This window comes from Scyliorhinus canicula, chromosome 5 (assembly GCF_902713615.1).
Source record: "Scyliorhinus canicula chromosome 5, sScyCan1.1, whole genome shotgun sequence".
Taxonomy (NCBI): Eukaryota; Metazoa; Chordata; class Chondrichthyes; order Carcharhiniformes; family Scyliorhinidae; genus Scyliorhinus; species Scyliorhinus canicula.
This window is the reverse complement of record NC_052150.1, coordinates 174,780,891-174,799,771: the sequence shown is the minus strand read 5'-3', so window position 1 is coordinate 174,799,771 and position 18,881 is coordinate 174,780,891. Positions and strand designations below refer to the sequence as shown.

Sequence of the window (18,881 nt, the reverse complement as noted above, 5' to 3'; positions counted from 1 at the left end):
TCTCTTTTTGTTATAAGCCCCAAATAGGATCTCACTCAGCATCATATACAACGCAAACCAAGCGCAACACGGACAGAGTTCCGAGTGCTCCAAGTGCTATTAATTTAAGGTGAGATATTTGATAATCAACACAAAATATTCTTGATCAGAGAAAATGCTTAATACTTTTTTGATTCTATTCCACCATTTGTAAGTAACTTCAGTGAAGTCATTTGCTCAGATAATCAAGAATTTCAGCAACATTGCATTATTGGTTAATAAATATTCCATGATTTAAAAGTGACTGGAGTTCATTATAAATTTTTATACAAGGACATGATTAGTCTTGGCATTAATCCACTATCAAATTGTTAGTCCAATATGCACCTCTGTGACTGTCTGCAATATAACACCAAGCCTTCACCAATACTTTTTGACCCTCCCAAAGCCAAGGATTTGAGCGTAATTTCAGAGTATGGAGTCAGCTGGAGTCTATAAAATGCAAGTGGTATCTCTTTGATTTCCTCCAATCCTGCTATCCAGAGCTGGGAGAAACATAATAATACGGATGTATATTAGTTGGAATGGGTAAGCCACACAAACCTGGTGCTCCATTTCCACCTAAAATTACAGAAATATTAAATAGCACAGGTGCCTTACCTGCACCGTGATACCCTGAATTTTATTTAAAGCCGTTAGTACATGGAATATAACAAGAAGGGTGCAAATTAACAGCACTGTTTAATTGGCGCTTCACTGGTTCGCTCAATGGTATACAACAGCATTAAGTGATATAATTATTGTGCCACTTAACCATCAGCTTCCAAAATGTATTGGAATATATTATGAGGTTTGTATGTGCCAGATTGAAAAATAGCATGATATATGAATAAGGAACTTCTTCGAGCATGTTTATGTTGATTTAATGTATTAATATCAATAATCAACTAGATCGGCCTGATATCAGAGGTACTGTATTCAATAAATTAAAGTGATACTGGTGCGCATCAAAAAGTAAAGATAAGTACAGGATTCTTCAGTCATCACAACTTCCTCAGAGAGCAACTGCTGGAAAAACTAAATTAATACCGCTTTACTCAGATAAGCATCTTTTCTCATGAATTCTCTCTAAAAGGGGATTAATTATTGAAATACCCCTCAAACCTGCTTCTTTACCAGCTTGCACTCAATATAATCTTATTTGCAGTCACTATGCTAGTACATTCTGCTCCAAATTTAAACTTTGTACCCTTTGTTCTATTAGAATATGAGGAGAAGGATTTTAAATTCTTAGTTTAAATATTGCAAGTATAGCTGGCATTATCACATGTATGGGGAAAGTCTATTTTCTAACTGCAAAGATAATCATTCATTTGTCTAATCCTTTTGTTAAGAAAAAACATGTCTGTCATATGTGCCAAGATGTTTCACACTTAGTCCTCTTTTACATTTTGGAGGACTTGATTTGACTAAATCCTTATACAAGTCACACTAGAGTACAAGTCCATCTCTTAATCTTTATGGACTGTGTAATTTATGCACAATGTAACTTGGCGTGAAGCAGCAATCACTGTTTTCAGATTAGTTATAGACTTCCTCACAAAAGTAGCAGCTTTTGTTACTTAACTATTTACTTGGAAATTCATTAGGCATTGCCATATGGTAACAGCTTCACCTAGTTTTAAAGACTCTTCATAATGATTTGGAAAATGCTTCTCTCCACAGGTGAAAAAGTAGAGATTCTGTAGTATATGTATGCAATGAGGATGGGTGATCAATGCTAAACTTAACCAGCCCTGCCAACATCCCAATAATATTTTTTTAATGTGAATATTGATTATTGACCAGGAATAATTGATGAATATTTATTGACTATATAATGACATTGCCTAAAAGACCTTCACCATCAAACATTATTGCATAATATTCCCTGGATTTGTGGTACATTTTAGAATTCTAGCTGAGCTTCGTTTAGGTCATTTCTGCAGTTTAATATTCTAGCAATGTATGAATAGTCAAATAGCTTGGCACTGTATAAATTTGTGAGGGTAACGATCGAAATATAATTACAAAGTCAGTTTTAAAACATTTATTATGAATAGGATCATCTATTAGTGGAGGACTTGGGGCTGAACGGTTAGGCCCAGATGGGGGCAAGCATGGTAGTGTGTGGGTGTGGAATTTTGGCTCCATTCCTTCCCCAGCACATTTTCTCTCCCTGCCTGCCTGGCTTCAGTTGCAGCCACATACTGCCCTCTGGAAGGGTTTCACTTCCACAATGGTGCCCGGCTGTCAAGGGCTTTTTTATTGTAAATTTTAAAAATATGGAGAGAGGGGTCTTCCATCTTGGAATTCCCTCTCTTTCATTCTTACTTACCTTGAAATGCCAGTTTCTGATTTTTAAGTGCTGGAGGGCCTCCTATTGGCCTTCCACATTTGACAGGCCCATTATCCTTACTTGGACAGCGAGACCACCTTCTGGCCACTAATTGGCAAATTCATGGGAAATCACAGCTAGTTCACCGTACAGAATGGGCACCAGTTTGATCCTGATGGTGGAGTCCTGAAGCCCACTGGGAAAATCCTGCCCTTGGACCAAAGATCCACATGAGGGGAATCTATATTGATCTCTCATTCTGGACTGATCCTGCCAAGTGCACAGGATCATTGAGAGATTCTCTGTTTAACACACCAATGGCAGCTACTTGTGCCACTCTGAATAGATCTAGGGAATCAGCTAAATAGTCCAATAGAGGTTGTCATCCATCATCCACCCATTGGAAAGAAGTTATCATAATGCCTACAGTTCGTTTTATAAGGACGATACTTTAAAATGATTGTGAAAGAAAAATAGTTTTGTTTTGACAGGGCCCTCATGTGGATTCCCCTTACATCCACTATTCTGGATTTCTCTCAGAGTTAGAAAACAGGAACTCCCAGAGTAAAAGATTGCTTCTTCTCCTGCATTAATGACTTTGTTCAGGTGACTGGAACTCTGCCCCCAACTAACCATAGAAGAAACTCTGAGAGAAAGTGGAGAACCAGCATATTTGGGCTCTGGCCTAATTTGCAATACTTCCAGTGCATTTCTGTTAAGTCTAGAACAGGAATGCATTGGAAGGGTCAGAGATATATAGCTGTTTGATTTACCCACAGCAGATTAAACTGTGTCCATTATATATTAAGTATACCAGCATTCCATCTTAAAATGTATTGAACATCCTAAACCAGGCTGCATCAATGGAAAACCTAATTTTAAACTGTCAACATTTATCTGTTATATCTCTAGTTGGTGTCAAAATAAGGGTTCATTTCACATAGTGTTAAATAGTATACTGAGAATTTTTGAAAACTTCTGGTTGACTCTCATGCACTTACAGATTCTGCCATAGAGTCACTATTCTGGTATAACTAGAAGTATTTCAATGTACATTATAATGTGTTTTAATTGTTTCCCATTAACACGTTTCCTGTATTTCCTTCCCACCCAATCCCCCAAGTTGGCTTATTTTGTTCCTGACCTTGCTGACCCCATCAGCTTCCTTCAGCTCCCAACCTCTGCTAGTTGATGCTCCACCTGCTGGTCTAATTCTCTGGCCCCTCTGGCTCTTACTGCAGCCAAAACTGATCTCATGTCCAAACACCACTTCCTAACATTTCTACTCTTTCCTGTAGCAGCTGCCCTGCCACCAGCTTGGATTTACTCTGTTCCATTGGCTGTTGATGCAACTTTTTTCTCCCTCCTCGGCATATTGCTGGTCTGATCTAATGGCCCCTAACTTCCTCCAGTGCCCCACGCCTCCCACCCACCAATCATAATATCTGTGACTGTTCTCAAACCATTTATCATAGCCACTTGTACTGCCGAGCAATCTTTCTCCAAGAAAGCTTTTGTTTTTTTTATATTCATTCATGGGATGGGGACTTTGCTGTGTAGGCCAGCATTTATTGCCCATCCCTAATTGCCCTTGCGTAGGTTGTGGTGAACTGCTTCTTGAACTGTTATAGTCCATGTGGGGTCGGTACTTTGTAACAGTTTGATAGAACTGAGTGGCTTGCTTGGCAATTTCAGAAGGCATTTAAGAGTCAACCACATTATTGTGGATCGAGAGTCACATGTAGACCAGACCAGGTAAGGATGGCAGATTTCCTTCCCTGAAGCGAATTCGGATGGGTACATTAACATAAACCCTGCATTTATTCATAGCCATCATTCAGTGCAGGGTGAAGGTCATTGCTTTCTCGCCCCATTACCAGAGCAGAGGTTAATTTCAGGGCATTGGATTACAACAAGCATTTGTGTGGGTAGATGAGGATTCAAAGGATTTGGGGGAAATAAATATAGACATCGGTGACACAGAGAGAAATTGGGAAAGAGGTGGAGAGATTAGGGACAGAGATACTGGAGGACTACTGAGGCAGGCTTTGGAGGACCGGGAGAGAAAACCTTTGAACAAACAAAGGCTGGATTTTTGCCAAGAACTGCTCCGGATGGCACATGAATCCCGAAATCGCAAGTCCTACCCCCAAAAACAGCACTTCCAATTTTCATTGAGAAGGTCCGCATTTTGTGCATGCCGATTTTGTGGATTCGAGTTGGATTTTGGTAGCCTAGCAGTTTAAGATCCAAAGTATGCAGAGTAAACCGGGTAAAAGCAGGTCTAAAGTTTGTGCGTTTCGTTGGGTAGCCACGGTACTACCTTGGAGTTGGCAGGCACTCACTTGGATTTGATCCTGGGGCACCTTTGTGGATGATTTGTTAAAAGTAGGCATGAATGTGCATACAAAGTGCATAAACTCATTAATTATCAAGCTCATTGGAATTGTCAACAAATCTGCCAATATCAACTGTCAAAAATGTCAAGAGGAACAGTCAAAAGCACCTGTCAAAGGAATTTGGCAAGGCCTGCCCTTGATATATTTGAAAAAAATGTCTGTCGTACTAAAATAAATCCTCATTTGCAATTTCACTCTGACTGTTGATATGAGTCTAAGGGCTTCTATTGTTCCATTACATGATTACTATTGCCTGACTGATTGTGCAACCATCCATTATCACAGTAGGATGCTTGCCATTTCACAGTTTAGTTGCCAGCTACAAGTGGTTATAGACTCTTTAACATGGAGCTTTGAATTCCAATTCTTGTTGTCACGTACTGTACATTAAATGAGATGTTTGTTGTTATAAAGCCTTATGCAATCGAAGAATGTAAATGTAGTCAATATTTTTTGTAGAGAGGGTGTTTTTCAATATAGTGGTCCTCAATATATACAGAACTTTATTTTATTTCATCTCATGTAAATGCATGGTCCTGAGTTCTGCCCATAGTGGATACTGAATGGGTTTCTATGAGAGGTGCAAGAGCAAAGGGTGGTGGATGGGGGGGGGGATCATGGGTTGGCATGAGTGGTACTGGGTTTGCATGCGGCTATTAAGGGTTATGGGGTAGGTACAGGGCATAGGTGGGCATGGAGGGAATGGGGCTGTGCGGGTGGGTACAGGGCATAGGTTGCCTTGGAAGGCATGAGGGGCCAGGAGATTTGGTGCAAGTGCATAGTGGGTATGGGGGCCAATGAGGGTGGTTACAGGAGCCATAGGTTGGCATAGAAAGTATGAGTGGCCATGGTGAATATAAGGACATATGTTGACATGGGGGGTATGAGGAATTATGGGGATGGGTACAGAGCATGAGGTGGCTTGGGTTGACTGGATGGTGCATGGAGGAGTATGGGTGTGTGGGAGGGGGTAGGGCAGGGTGGCTGGTGAAGGGTGTAAGGGTTAGGACTGGAGGGATTTTTCATGTTTTTTTTTAAATTTTGGACACAGTGTCGGAGCCCCAAGGTAGGCCATGCACCCAGCCTACCTACATACCCAGCATACTCCTCACTCCTACCAGGGTTGCCTGACTCAACTTCTAATAAGCCCATTCTCCCAGAACAAAACCCTTTTTTTTTATTAGAGTACCCAATTAATTTTTTCCAATTAAGGGGCAATTTAAAAGTCAAGTTCATGAAGCTGGGAATTTGCCTAACTTTGTGTATCTAACTTGCAGACAAAACTCCAAGACAAAGAGCATAAATTAGTTATGCTGTTGTATTGGGGCTGGTTTAGCTCACTCAGCTAAATCGCTGGCTTTTAAAGCAGACCAAGCAGGCCAACAGCACCGTTCGATTCCCGTACCAGCCTCCCCGGACAGGCGCCGGAATGTGGCGACTAGGGGCTTTTGACAGTAACTTCATTGAAGCCTACTCATGACAATAAGCGATTTACATTTACATTTACAAGAAGCAGGCCCCAAAAAACGATCTTAGTTAGTATGGGGATTGAACCAGTGGTATTAGCATTATTAAATACTCCAAACAACTGAGCTAACCAGACCTCAAGGGCAATTAGGAAAGGGGCAATAAATACTCACCTAGCCAACAACGCACACATGGCTTGAATGAATAAAACATACAACTCTGTGAAATTACCCTATTAAAATATTCGCCTTCTAAATGTATGCAGTTACAGATTCTGGCCATCAAGTGGCATTGTGAAGCAGATTTGACAACTCTTACCCAAAAAATTTGATCTGCCATTTTAATTTGTAACTGAAATGTCTAACATCTAAAACAAAATAAAACAAACCAATTATGTATGTAACAATCTGATTATTTTTAGAAGCAAAAAGAATTAGCAGAAATGTTTTAATTAAACTATCTTTTGTCTCATTTGATACCTCTATTTACACTCATAATGTGGCCAAACAGGTTATCAACCTGCAGATCCTTCCAATATGTCTATGGCAAGTGGTAAATATGGAAGCGACTTATCGTCAGCCAGAAACTGCAGATGGCAATGGCAAATCACTGCAGTACCTTGCCCAGTATAACCATGGTTGGATACATGGGAGTCCATGGTTGCTAATGTCCTCTGAAGGGAATGATACCTGAAGAGAAAGAGAGAATGCCTCTCTTTCTCTTCAGGTACCATTCCCTTCAGAGGACATTAAAGCTTTTCTCTTGAAGACACCAGCCTGAACTTTTATTTGATATTTTTGACCAGTGCTCTTTCACATTGAGCTAGATTTGGATTGTGAATTCTAATACCTAATTTTTAAGGGGGGGGAATAATTTTCTTCAGCTTCTAGTAGCACCTGATCAGTGGTTTTCAAATTTATTTGAACAAAGCTAGAGGATAAATTTTCAAAGTATATATTGAGAAAACATTTACCTTCGCTGTTTTTAAGAGATCTGAAAATAATTGTAATAATTTATACAGACCAGTTGTGGCTATTGTTTTAATATGCATTTATTACAGTTTGAAACAAATAATTATCTCCGTCGATTAGTTAGCAAGGACTTAAACCTATACGTACATCAGTAGGACGTTGGTACTAATTGCTGGCAACTGAGACAGTAGCGAGACAGGCACATGATTCTTTCACATTTGATCCTTTAAAAAAAACATTCAGGTTAATTTTGTTAGAAGTAAATGAAGCATTTTGAGAGAAACAGAAAGAATGTATCGATAAGAAAGGGGAAAAATAAAAGGGAAGGGAGAAGGAAATATTTTGCCCCTTAATACTCAGGGGGAACGAGTTGACTTTGAAGCTGTAAGTGGGAGGTTAATGCTAACAAACCAATAGTAAAACAAGGAGAGGAAAAGTACAGTGGTTCAGTGTGTAATTTCAAAGGAAGGAAATGGGATAGTGGTTCACATGAAAGGTTGGCAGGAGAGGGAAGGAATGTAAGAGGCTGAAGCGGTAAGGCCACAATAGGAGTGAGAGTGTTGGGAAATGGAAGATCAGTTGGGGGAGGGAATAAAAGCATAGCCACTCAAGGCCATCTTTTTCCTACTTCTAAAATCCTATTTGCATCACCACAGCCGTTGCGGCTCTTTTCCATGCCACTCACTACCTCCTCTACCTCCTCCTCCACTACCCACAAGAAAAGAGCAAAGAATAGAAAAGAAACAGAAGAGGGAAGTGAAAAAATGTTCAGGGTAAGAGAAGCAGAAGTAAGGAGACAGAAGCAGAAGGGAAGAGACAGAACAAAACAGGACAAGAGAAATAGACAGGAAACTACCCTCCATCATACCATGTGGAATATGCAAAAGATTGATACATTGTGTAGGAAGCATAGACCTCTGCAAGTACCCCAGTTTGCAGTTGCAACAAAATCAAATAAGGTATCGGTGCCCAGTCAGGAAGGGAAAAACATGCAGAAAACTATGTAAGAATCTTAAAATTAATATTCAAAAACTTACATTTCAAGAGAAATATGTTCTAACCTGCTTTCCTGAATATGGTACCTGTGATTATTGTGTTGTACCTTACTCGAGATGAGTCTCCGCCCTCCAGTCGGTCGAGTTCCGGTCCCAGCTTTTCCTCTCAGGTAGGTCATGTAACACAGGGAAGATGCCGCTGTCAATATTTGTGTCGGTGCGAATCGGTGACTCCTGGATTGGGTTTTTTGAGGAAGTGATGAAGCTGATTGATGAAGGAAGGCCAGTAGATGTTGTCTACATGGACTTCAGTAAAGCCCTTGACCAGGCCCCTCATGACAGACTGACAAAAGATAAAGTCACACGGGATGAGAAGTAAGCTGGCAAGATGGATACAGAACTGGCTCAGTCATAGAAGACAGAGGTGGATGTGTGCTTTCGCAAGGATCAGTGCTGGGACCTTTGTTGTTCGTAGTATACATAAATGATTTGGAGGAAATGTAGCTGGTCTGATTAATAAGTTTGCGAATGACACAAAGATTGGTGGAGTTGCAGAGTGATGAGGATTGTCTGAGGATACAGCAGGACTAGATCGGTTAGAGGACTTGGGCGGAGAAATAGCTGATGGAGTTTAATCCAGAAAAATGTAGGTAATGCATTTGGAAGGTCTAATACAGTTGGGAATTATACAGTAAATGGTTAGAAACCCTTAGACGTATTGATAGGCAGAGAGATCTAGACATACAGGTCCTCAGATCACGTAAAGTTGCAACGCAGGTGAATACGGTAGTCAAGAAGGCATACAGCATGCTTGCCTTCATCGGTCAGGGCACTGAGCAGAAAATTGGCAGTCATGATACAGCTGTACAGATCCTTAGTTAGACCACATATGGATATTGCGTACAATTCTGGTCACCACATGACCAGAAGGATGTAGATGCTTTGAAGAGGGTACAGAAGAGGTTACAAAGATGCTGCCTGGTCTGGAGGGTATTAGCTATGAGGAAACATTGGATAAACTCGGATTGTTTTCACTGGAACTAAGGAGGTTGAGGGGCGACCTGATCGAGGTTTACAAAATTATGAGTGGCATGGACAGAGTGGATATCAGCCGCTTTTTCCCAGGGTGGAAAAGTCAATTACAAGGGGACAGAGGTTGAAGGTGCAAGTGGAAATGTTTAGAGGAGATGTGTGAGGCAGGGTTTTTTACACAGAGGGTGGTGCGTGCCTTGAACATGCTGCTGGGGGGAGTTGTTGGAAGCAGATGCGATAGCGGCGTTTAAGAGGCATCTTGATGAATACATGAGTAGGATGGTAATAGAGGGATATGAACCCCGGGAAATGCAGAAGATTTTAGTTTCGGCAGGAATTACATTCGGAGCAGGCTTCGGCCAAAGGCCCTGTTCCTGTGCTGTCCTGTTCTTTGTTCTTTGATTATCGACAAAGTCAGAGAGCAAGTCCCTCCCTGCCTTGTATCCTCCACTATATGATAGTGTATTGCACCAACGTTTCTATAGAAGCATCCTCCAAAACAAATCTGATCACATCTGCAGCCAGGAGCCTGGAGCAATAGCCTGAATGAAATGTTTATAGTTGATGTAGAGAAGTTCACACAAAAGAAATGGTGAATGTACTGGGAAAACGTCAACCTGCCTCCCCGATTGAAACTTCATAGAGAGTACTTTGGACTGAGGAACTTGCAAACCTGCCAACAATTAGAAGTGATTGAAGATGCAACTGTCCTTTGGTTATTATAGATGAAATGCACGCTGAAATCAAGTCTGTGAATTGCTCCAATACAGTTTGAGTATCTATGTAGTTTAAAACATGATGATATTTCTCCAAAAGTGGTATCTTCAGAGTGCATTAAACAAAGTATTTTTTCCCCATATATAGCTCTTGTATATTACTAATATACACCAAGTACTTTAACACACCAAATATTTATCCCAGTGATTGGTTATTGCTTCTTGCTGCAAAATCTCATTTTTTTGGTAATATTTTAAAACTTTGGTCTTCAAAAAAATTACGATTTTCTTTATTTAACATTTATTTCAATAAAATGTCAAATGTATGAATGTATAAATATTCTAAAATGATCCAAATGTTGGATGTCAAAGAAAGCTGTGAAGTGACATTTTCTGAACAAGATTTTCATAAAAGTTAATTGTTCAATTCTGTGTGGCTTCACACATTTGATGTCTGCATTATTCCAAAGTGGATGATGCGTTTTACTAATAAGAGCAACATCCTGTAGTGTCTAACACTACAGTTTCAAGTTGCATATGACATTTAAGTTGTAAATACACTTAAAGTTGTGGGATGTTATTAAGAGTGTGTGTGAATAAAAACACTGGAGTGCTTGTAAACAGTTTCAGGCCTATTGTAGGGGAGGAATAATGGATTTCTCAGAAGCCGTTTTGATTTTATGCATGTGCAGTGCCATTGTGAAGTTGTAGCATTGTGCAGCTTTCAGTGACATCATTTATCATTTCAACACCTCACCCCACCCCTCCCCCCCCAAAAAATCACACACAAAACACTTTTATCAGGACTTGCTTATGTTTCTTGCAAACACTGAGACAGAATCAATGATAAACTACAATGCAGTTTTGTCACTTACTGTGACATGCAGAAGATTGGCAGATTTATGCAACTATTGGTACTAGTCTTACTTTTCAAGAATAATATAGTACAACTAGTTATTTTTTAAGAGTTTTCTACTTAAACCACGTGAACCTAAAAGCAGATCATCAACAACAAACTTTATTCAAGAATTAAAAATAATATCACAAGAATATAACATTGGTACCATGCACAAATCCTGACTCTGTAGAGAGGGGCGAACTCTTTAAAAGTCATGTTGTCCAGTTCATCCTGGCTGCTCCAAACTGAGAAACCTAATAGTTAATTTTGTTTTTCATATAAGCACAAAGTGCATAGAATTCATTCTTAACTGCTGCAATTTTGCCTAGCCTTTCAGTATTTTTCAAACTAAATTATTCTGTGCAATATGGTGGACAATAAGGACAAAATCTTGAATCACTCCAACTTATCAGTCACAATTAATCAAACTTAACAATGGAAATAATGATGTGTTCAAAGAATCTGAAAGCTCTAGGTCATTTCTAGGGCAGCCTTCTTGTTTCTTTTTAGCTTATAGCTTTTAGGAAAATACTGTTTTCTAAAATCTGAACTGATGAAAGAACTGTGATTCAGGTCATAGTTAATCATGTATAAACTGAAACATAAAATCTTGAAACTGGCTCATATACAAATTCTAACTGAAGTTTACATTTCTGTGCCTTCATGAGAAGCTTATTGTAACATTTCCAATTCCAATGCTAGCAAAAGGGCTAACCTGCAGCTTGAGCTAGTTACACGCTTTAGTTAAGTGCTCCCACCCACTGCCTTTGGGTCTGTGCAAGGTCTGTGACCTGTTTAGAATTTTCAAGTGAAATGTCATGTTGCCCCTCCCAAATGGAGTTTCTGCTCTCATTTGATCACAAAAACGATTGGGGACGGTAAAATCTATGTCTCTGTATTGTAATGTGGAAAAGTTCACAAAAATGCACCATGCTAAAAAGCTAATACTTATTATATTACCAGTGAAAACCCCATAAACCTTTAAAACACAGTACTTATCCTTTTAAAACTGAAATATAAATATTTTAATGCATGTCAAAGCAAGAAAATGTAAATGCAAGATTTTTTAAATGTCTTCCAATGTGAAGATTGTATTTTATTAACTTATATGATAATTCATATGATTATGACGTGATCATTCTACATATTTGAAATCTACATGCAACTTATATATCTATTTCATTATCCAGTTTGAAGAAATGTTTTTTTAATGTATATATGACAAAAGCAATTTTAATCTTGAAGGAGGAAAGGTTACATTCTACATAAAATCATTTTTCTCTAATTAGTAGAAAAAGGATCTTACCTAATACTGTGCATTATCAGCCAAGGTAATATCGAATCCCCAAAGTTCATATATGTAAAAACAATTCGCTCAATATAGGCTCACAAATGGGAACAATTATCTGTTCTTATCCAGAAAGAAAGATGGCCAAAATTGTTAAGTGCAGTAAATGTGTCATCCTTTGAATTCACTTCTGTTATTTTGTTTATTTTCAATTATCAAACATTAATTTAAGGATTGGAAATGTAATTAAAGGTGACTAAGCTTTTTAGGGATTCTATGAATACACAAAACAAAACAGGATGTGCGAGGACATCATGTAGGAATATAATGCACAGATTTGGAAAAGAAAGTTTTCCTGGATTCTTCCAGGACTGAACAAATTTTGAAATCATTCATGGATATGAAGGATCTTCCTGGTAAGTGAACAAATTAGGTTCCCCTCCCTATTTAAAAAGGTGCAGAATAGTTTTGTTTAAAGAGCAGCTCATCCGTTCAGATGGCCATTTAGATTGGAAGCTGGATTCTGAAGTAGTTTGATCTGCCTAAACTGAGCTCCATTACTGCAGAAATCACCTCTACTTTTTCAAGGATCTCTTCAGACTTTCTTCCTCCACACTGAAGGAAGACATACAAAATAGCCAAGTACATTGACTCTACTGTTGTGCTGCACTGAAGACAAAAATGGCAATTGTATTGGAAGAGTAAACCAACTCTAATGGTGTGAACCACCTTTGACATACATCAACAGGGCCACTACATTAACATGAGTTTCCCTACTGTTGCTGTCAATATCTAATATAAAATGTGGTATACAAATATTTCATCCCATTCCTTAGATTTTCCATTCTTTATTCCCACCCATCTCAAATTCTTTGACCTAAAAATATTATTAATGATAAAATATTAAATTTTGGACCTAAAAATATTGTCATGACTAGGTCTTAACACTAAAGTGAATACAATACACCATAGCACCATTAAAGGTTGGAACGTCACTATTTTAAGGAAACTGGCCTTGGCCTCTGTTTGGGGAAAGAATGTCACTCCAGTCAGTTCAGTTCTATGCGTTAATTTGTAAGACAGTTTCACGTACATAGCATGCTGAGGGTGTCTCCAAAGTGCTTCATGCAAGAGGAATTACTTTCAAAGTAGTTTCAATAGTTGGTTTGGAAGCAAGTAGGGTATCCAATTTGTCCACAGCAAGGTCCCACAAACAACATAAAAGAAGCAGTTAACCTGTTTTGGTGGTGTTGAGTGAGTGATGACTGTTGGTTCACTGCTGTCAGCGCCCTGAAATATTTTTTGTCTGCCTGAAGAGGAGTGCATGGGGCCTTAGTTTAATATATAATTTAGAAAGCAGCATCTCTTTCAATTCCTCATGCCCTGACTACTGCACTAAAGTGTCAATCTGATGTGCCCACATCTTGGAGTGGGCTTCAATATACAATCTTCTGATTCAGAGGTGAGATTTCCACCACTGAGCCCAGGTAAATACTGTGATATTGTATTGTATATCTGTGTTACAAATTTGGGCCTGCCTTGGGTTCCGTTTCTCTTGGATGTGGTGTGAGCATCTTAATTTTATTAGAATTGATTCATACTGATTCAAATTGAGGCATGACTGTAAATGCAGTAGTCTCTTATGATCTGAACCATACATATGTATCTTCTTCTCTTTTGTGAAAGCAAACTGAACAGATAATGTAAGCCAAGGTTTGGGGCTAATCATTTTACAGCAAGTGAACATAAAGAGTGACAGTTATGATCAGTATGTCATGATTAGTTCAATCAGTTTAAATTTCCTTTGTTTGATGGTTAAGCTTAAGCAGGGTGCTCTTTCCAAGGGCTGGTGTATACTCAATGGGCTGAATGGCCTCCTTCTGCACTGTAAATTCTATGATTTATGAAAACCAATAAAGAGCATGTCATTCTGCCCACAACAGTGGTTCATCATATTTGAATTAAACAAGACATATTCTAACTGGCCTCAAATTTTAATCTTTTCACATCAGTGAAGGCCCTCAGTACTTTACCCGTAACAAACCCTCATTTCTTTTGTAGCTTGCATGATTCAAAAACTTGTGATACCACTCCCTGTAGATGAAAGAGCCTTCCATCACAATGGTTGTGAGCTGTTTACCTAAAGAAGTGAATACGTTTCTTATTAGGTCACTCTTGTGCAAAACAACTTGCATTTTACTTATTAACCACCATTCATCTGATGGCTTTGCTTTACACTAACATTCAGTTACATCATTAACAATAATAGCGCGCATTTATGTGTTCACCTTTAATATAAATTGACTAGACAGTGGAGGGCAATGGAATACTGAACTATTTCGCTCAATAAGGCCTATATAATCCAAGATGAGGAAGTTCCCTGGTGGGACGGTCAGCCATTCCTCACTGGTGGAAACAAACAGCTTGTCTCCTTTTTTCTGTCGACCGTTTTAAAACAAAAGGCGACAAAGCACAAGATTAATTTTAAACGCTATCGCTTGAAGTAGACGATTGAACGCCATCACTTTACGAACGGGATTAGTAGAACACTCATGAAACTATCTACGATCTCTGGCACCAGTACTGCCAGCTATTTCTGTGCTTCCATGATTCATGCGACATCATTCTTTGTTTACAGTCGTCTCCAGCTTTACATGTAGAGCTAGTTTATGTTGCTGATTTTGCCTTCTTATGGAGCCAATACAGAAACTGTACGCAATTCAATATTGTGTCAACCAGTTTAAACTCAGAAGGTTCAGCTGAGTTTGGAACCAATCACAGGAGAAGACTTCCCCACTTTGCTACTTGAACTTTAACGTTAAAGCTAACGAAGCATTTCCGTGATCCAGGCCGCCTTTGAAGTGTTTATTTTTTGCATAGGGCCGCCCGCCCCAATAACTCATTTCTAACATTACAATTTACAGAACGAGACATTTTGAACACTATTGTTGATACGAGAGCACTGTGTGCACTGCCCCCTCACATCACTGAGAAGGCATGTGTCTGTGATCAGCCTCACCTACAGTATAACTATAGCCTCTGCCATCTAATAAACTGAAACGGATCTTGGATCTATTTTGCTTCTGACCTAATGCAGTAACTTCGGCTGGATCCAAAAAAGCGTTTTTTTTAATATTTCCATACGTTGTTTATTTTCATCTTGGAAAAATGTCTGAAAGAATGACAAATATCACATCTCCTAGACGATGTGGAATAATAACTATAAATAGGTCCCATCCCTGCAATATGATTGTGATCCGTATTTTTTATCATCTAGAATAGATATTCACTGGCAAATGACCAGTGTTATGCAAGTTACTTTTATGATCAGTGCCAAATTGATTTGAAAATATATTGAATGTGAGTTCCTTTTAAAATGCTGGTACTGGATATGAAACTTGTTATTGATGCACACACACACGCTTCCCAGTATTCAAAAAATCGCTGGGTGAAGATTTCTTTCTGCTTCTATGTGTTCGCAGATCGTCTGATGCATGTGCTGATGAAGAAATCCCACAGAGCTGAAATTCCACCTCTCCCCACACAACCTCCGGCTGAAAGCAACGAAAAAACAGTAACTGAGCAGGTCAATTCCAAACAGGGCCGTTTTTTGCACATCGGACGGATTTAACTAAGAAATATATAGCGCACAAACCGTGCCATTTTGCGACCGACTCTTTATAAAATCAATGCAACTTCCTCGCCAAGCTGGTTTCTTTACACCCTGAAGTTCACAATAGGATCAGCCGAAGTAACGGGCGGGTTGAAATAATTACAACGTTCAGTTATGTTGCAGTTGCATTCATTTTCCCCAGTCCCCAAATCCATTTAAGTTTGGAATGAAAACAATTAGATGAATATTAGTTACTGAACGCAAAATTCAAAATGCATTTTATTAAGGAGATGCCTTGTTCAACATGCATATTGGAGAACTGGTGATTGTATTTGTAATCATTCCCTCAATCTTTTTGCAGTATGTCATTACGGTGGTGTAAGCATTAAAGGCAGAGGAGTTATACGCAATGATGGTGTCTGGACTGTTGATTTTTTTCTGAGATTGCTATTATTATTTTGCCGAGTCATTTTAATATTCAATTCAATGTATTCAGCCCATTCGAAAACCGATGGTAATTATATATTTGTCTTGTACACAGATGTTGACCCGCTCAGATCAAACCGCACTAACTCTTTGTGCAGAGAAGAATTTACACTGTGCCTGCTCTCACTTTTGAGACAGAATGCTTATTTTTCTCCCAATTGTGTAGTGTAACCGGTGGCGTCTGCTGCAACAGCAAGAAGGTAAAGATGTTTGAAAGATTTGAATAGTCAAACGCTTTGGTTTTCTAATGTGTTTGTCATGGTAAATACAGCCCCTGTCTTTCACCCTCTCATAAATCAATATCGTCGGACAGAAAGTTTTATGGTGAGTTTAACACTAATTTAAATATTTAGTAGGGAATTTTCAGTGTCGTGTTTTAGAACGTATTCGAACGTTGTCACAAAGAGAGTTTTTGTCAATTAGATTCCTTATGAAAATCATTTGCCCTTTTTTCTTCCTATCGACGATTTCAAGTTCTCAGCCATGCGGAAAGTTATCGATTGGTGCAGAGATCGACCTTTTATTTAACGACAGAGAATTTTAACCGGATTTTTAATCATCCCTGTTATCAATCAACACCGCTCGACAGTCTTTCATTCAGCTACAACAGTGCTTCTGTAAAATGTAAAATACACTATCATTTGGAAGTGGAGGTTTTAGGAATTATAATGGCTTTTCACAAATAAATCGTCAACTTGGGGGCGATGGGGGCTGGATTGATGACACTGAGGAGGTGAGGGGGGCTGGCTTGATGACACGGGGGGGGGGGGGATGAGGGGGGCTAGATTGATGACACTTCCGGGGGGAAGTGATGGGGGCTAGATTGATGACATTTGCTGGGAGGGGAAGGGGGCTGGATTGATGACACTTCCTGGGGGGTCAGGAGGGCTGGATTAATGACACTTGCTGGGGGGCGGTGATGGGGGGCTTGGACTGATGACACTTGCTGGGAGGTAAGGGGGAACTGGTTTTAAGTCACTTGCTGGGAGTGAGGGGGGCTGGATGATGCCACTTGCTGAGGGGGGGGGGGCTGGATTGGTGTCACTTGTTGTGAAGTGAGAGGGGGGGCTGGAAAAATAAAGAATAGCCCTAGCAGAACAAAAAGCGAGAGAAACGGAGGTGCAGATCAGGGGAAAAGAAAAAGAGAGTGACTTTGAACTTCAGAAAATGGCCATGAAACATGAAAGTCAGTTAAAATTGGGGGATGTAAAGAAAAACATACAGATTGAGGATAGTGAGAAAGAGCATCATAGTCAAAGACTTGGTGCGGATCTATTTAAATATGTCCAAGCATTGCCAAGGTTTGATGAGAAGGATATAGACACCTTTTTCATTTCATTTGAGAAGGTAGCTAAACAAATGAAATGGCCACATGACATGTCGGTATTACTGATTCAAACAAAGTTGGTAGGTAGAGCTAGTGAAGTGTTCGCATCACTATCAGAGGAGGTACCTGGACGTATGAGGAGGGTGAAAAATTCCATCTTAGGTGCATATGAACTAATGCCTGAAGCCGACGGACAACGGTTTAGAAATTTCAGGAAAGAACCTGGTCAAACATACATGGAGTTTGAAAGGATCAAACAGAGTAATTTTGATAGCTGGATAAGGGCTTTGAAAATAGACAAAACGTATGAAGCTCTTAGAGAAATTATAATTTTGGAGGAGTTTAAAAATTCAATTCCTGATGTAGTGAGAACTCACGTGGAAGAGCAGAGGGTTAAAAATGGCAGATGATTCTGAATTAGTTCATAAATCAAGGTTTAGTTTCCAACACCAGTTTCAGCCTGTGAGTGACAGAAACTGGGAAAAATAGAAATACGCAAGTGATACGAGATAATAAGGAAAGTGTACCTCAGATTAAAAAAAGAAATCCAGGAGGGTGGAAGAGAAATGAAAAGTTTCAGATCTTTTTACTGTAATTAAGTAGGCCATGTAAAGTCCAGTGTTGGGGGTTGAAGTAAAGCACTGGAAAGGTCGATGTGGTAAAGCAGGATGAGCCAGTGGGGATTGTTAAAGTGGTAAAGGAAAGCCCAATTGAAGCGAAGGAAGTGCAGCCTGATCAAGAGGTGATTGATGAGAAGGGACTAGATCTCTTTAAATAATTTACTTGTGTGGGTAAAGTTTACCCATGTGTATCAGGAGGAGTAGATAAAGAAGTCAGAATTTTAAGAGATACGAGGGCTAGTCATCTTTGATGGTAGGAGATGAGAGTTATGCAGTTTGGGAGGAATATTGCCAGAAAAGGTGGTAATATGTGGAATTCAGGGTGAGAAGAGTAGTGTTCCATTACATAAGGTAAGGTTGGAAAGTCCAGTGAAGAGTGGTGAAATGGTAGTAAAAGTAATAGAGAAACTATCTTGCCCAGGAATACAGTTTACCTTGGATAATGATATAGCTGGCTCGCAGGTGGGAGTGATGCCTACTGTGGTTGATAAGCCAGTGGAAAATCAAACAACGCAAGTGTTGAAGGACGCATATCCAGGGATTTTTCCAGATTGTGTTGTAACAAGGTCAAAAAGTCACAGGTTAAGACGAGGAGAAATCAAAGAGTGAAGATAAAGTTGAAGTTCAATTATCAGAAACGGTTTTTGATCAGATAGTTGGAAAAGAACAAGAACAGGTGGAGGATGAGATGGGTATTTTTAGTTAAGGAAAAT

General features: G+C 39.3%; 2 long non-coding RNA genes across 2 annotated transcripts in view; one reads left to right on the top strand and one right to left on the bottom strand.

Annotated features, from left to right (window-relative positions):
- Positions 1-14: 14 nt before the first annotated feature.
- On the top strand, positions 15-16,145 carry LOC119966441. The gene is made up of 2 exons (XR_005460768.1): positions 15-109; positions 15,605-16,145. It is a non-coding gene; the product is annotated as an uncharacterized LOC119966441 (long non-coding RNA).
- LOC119966442 overlaps positions 14,974-18,881 on the bottom strand; it is a 70,186-nt gene continuing 66,278 nt past the window's right edge. Inside the window, exon 5 of the long non-coding RNA XR_005460769.1 lies at positions 14,974-15,676. This is a non-coding gene — a long non-coding RNA (uncharacterized LOC119966442). The remainder of the gene's footprint in view (positions 15,677-18,881) is intronic.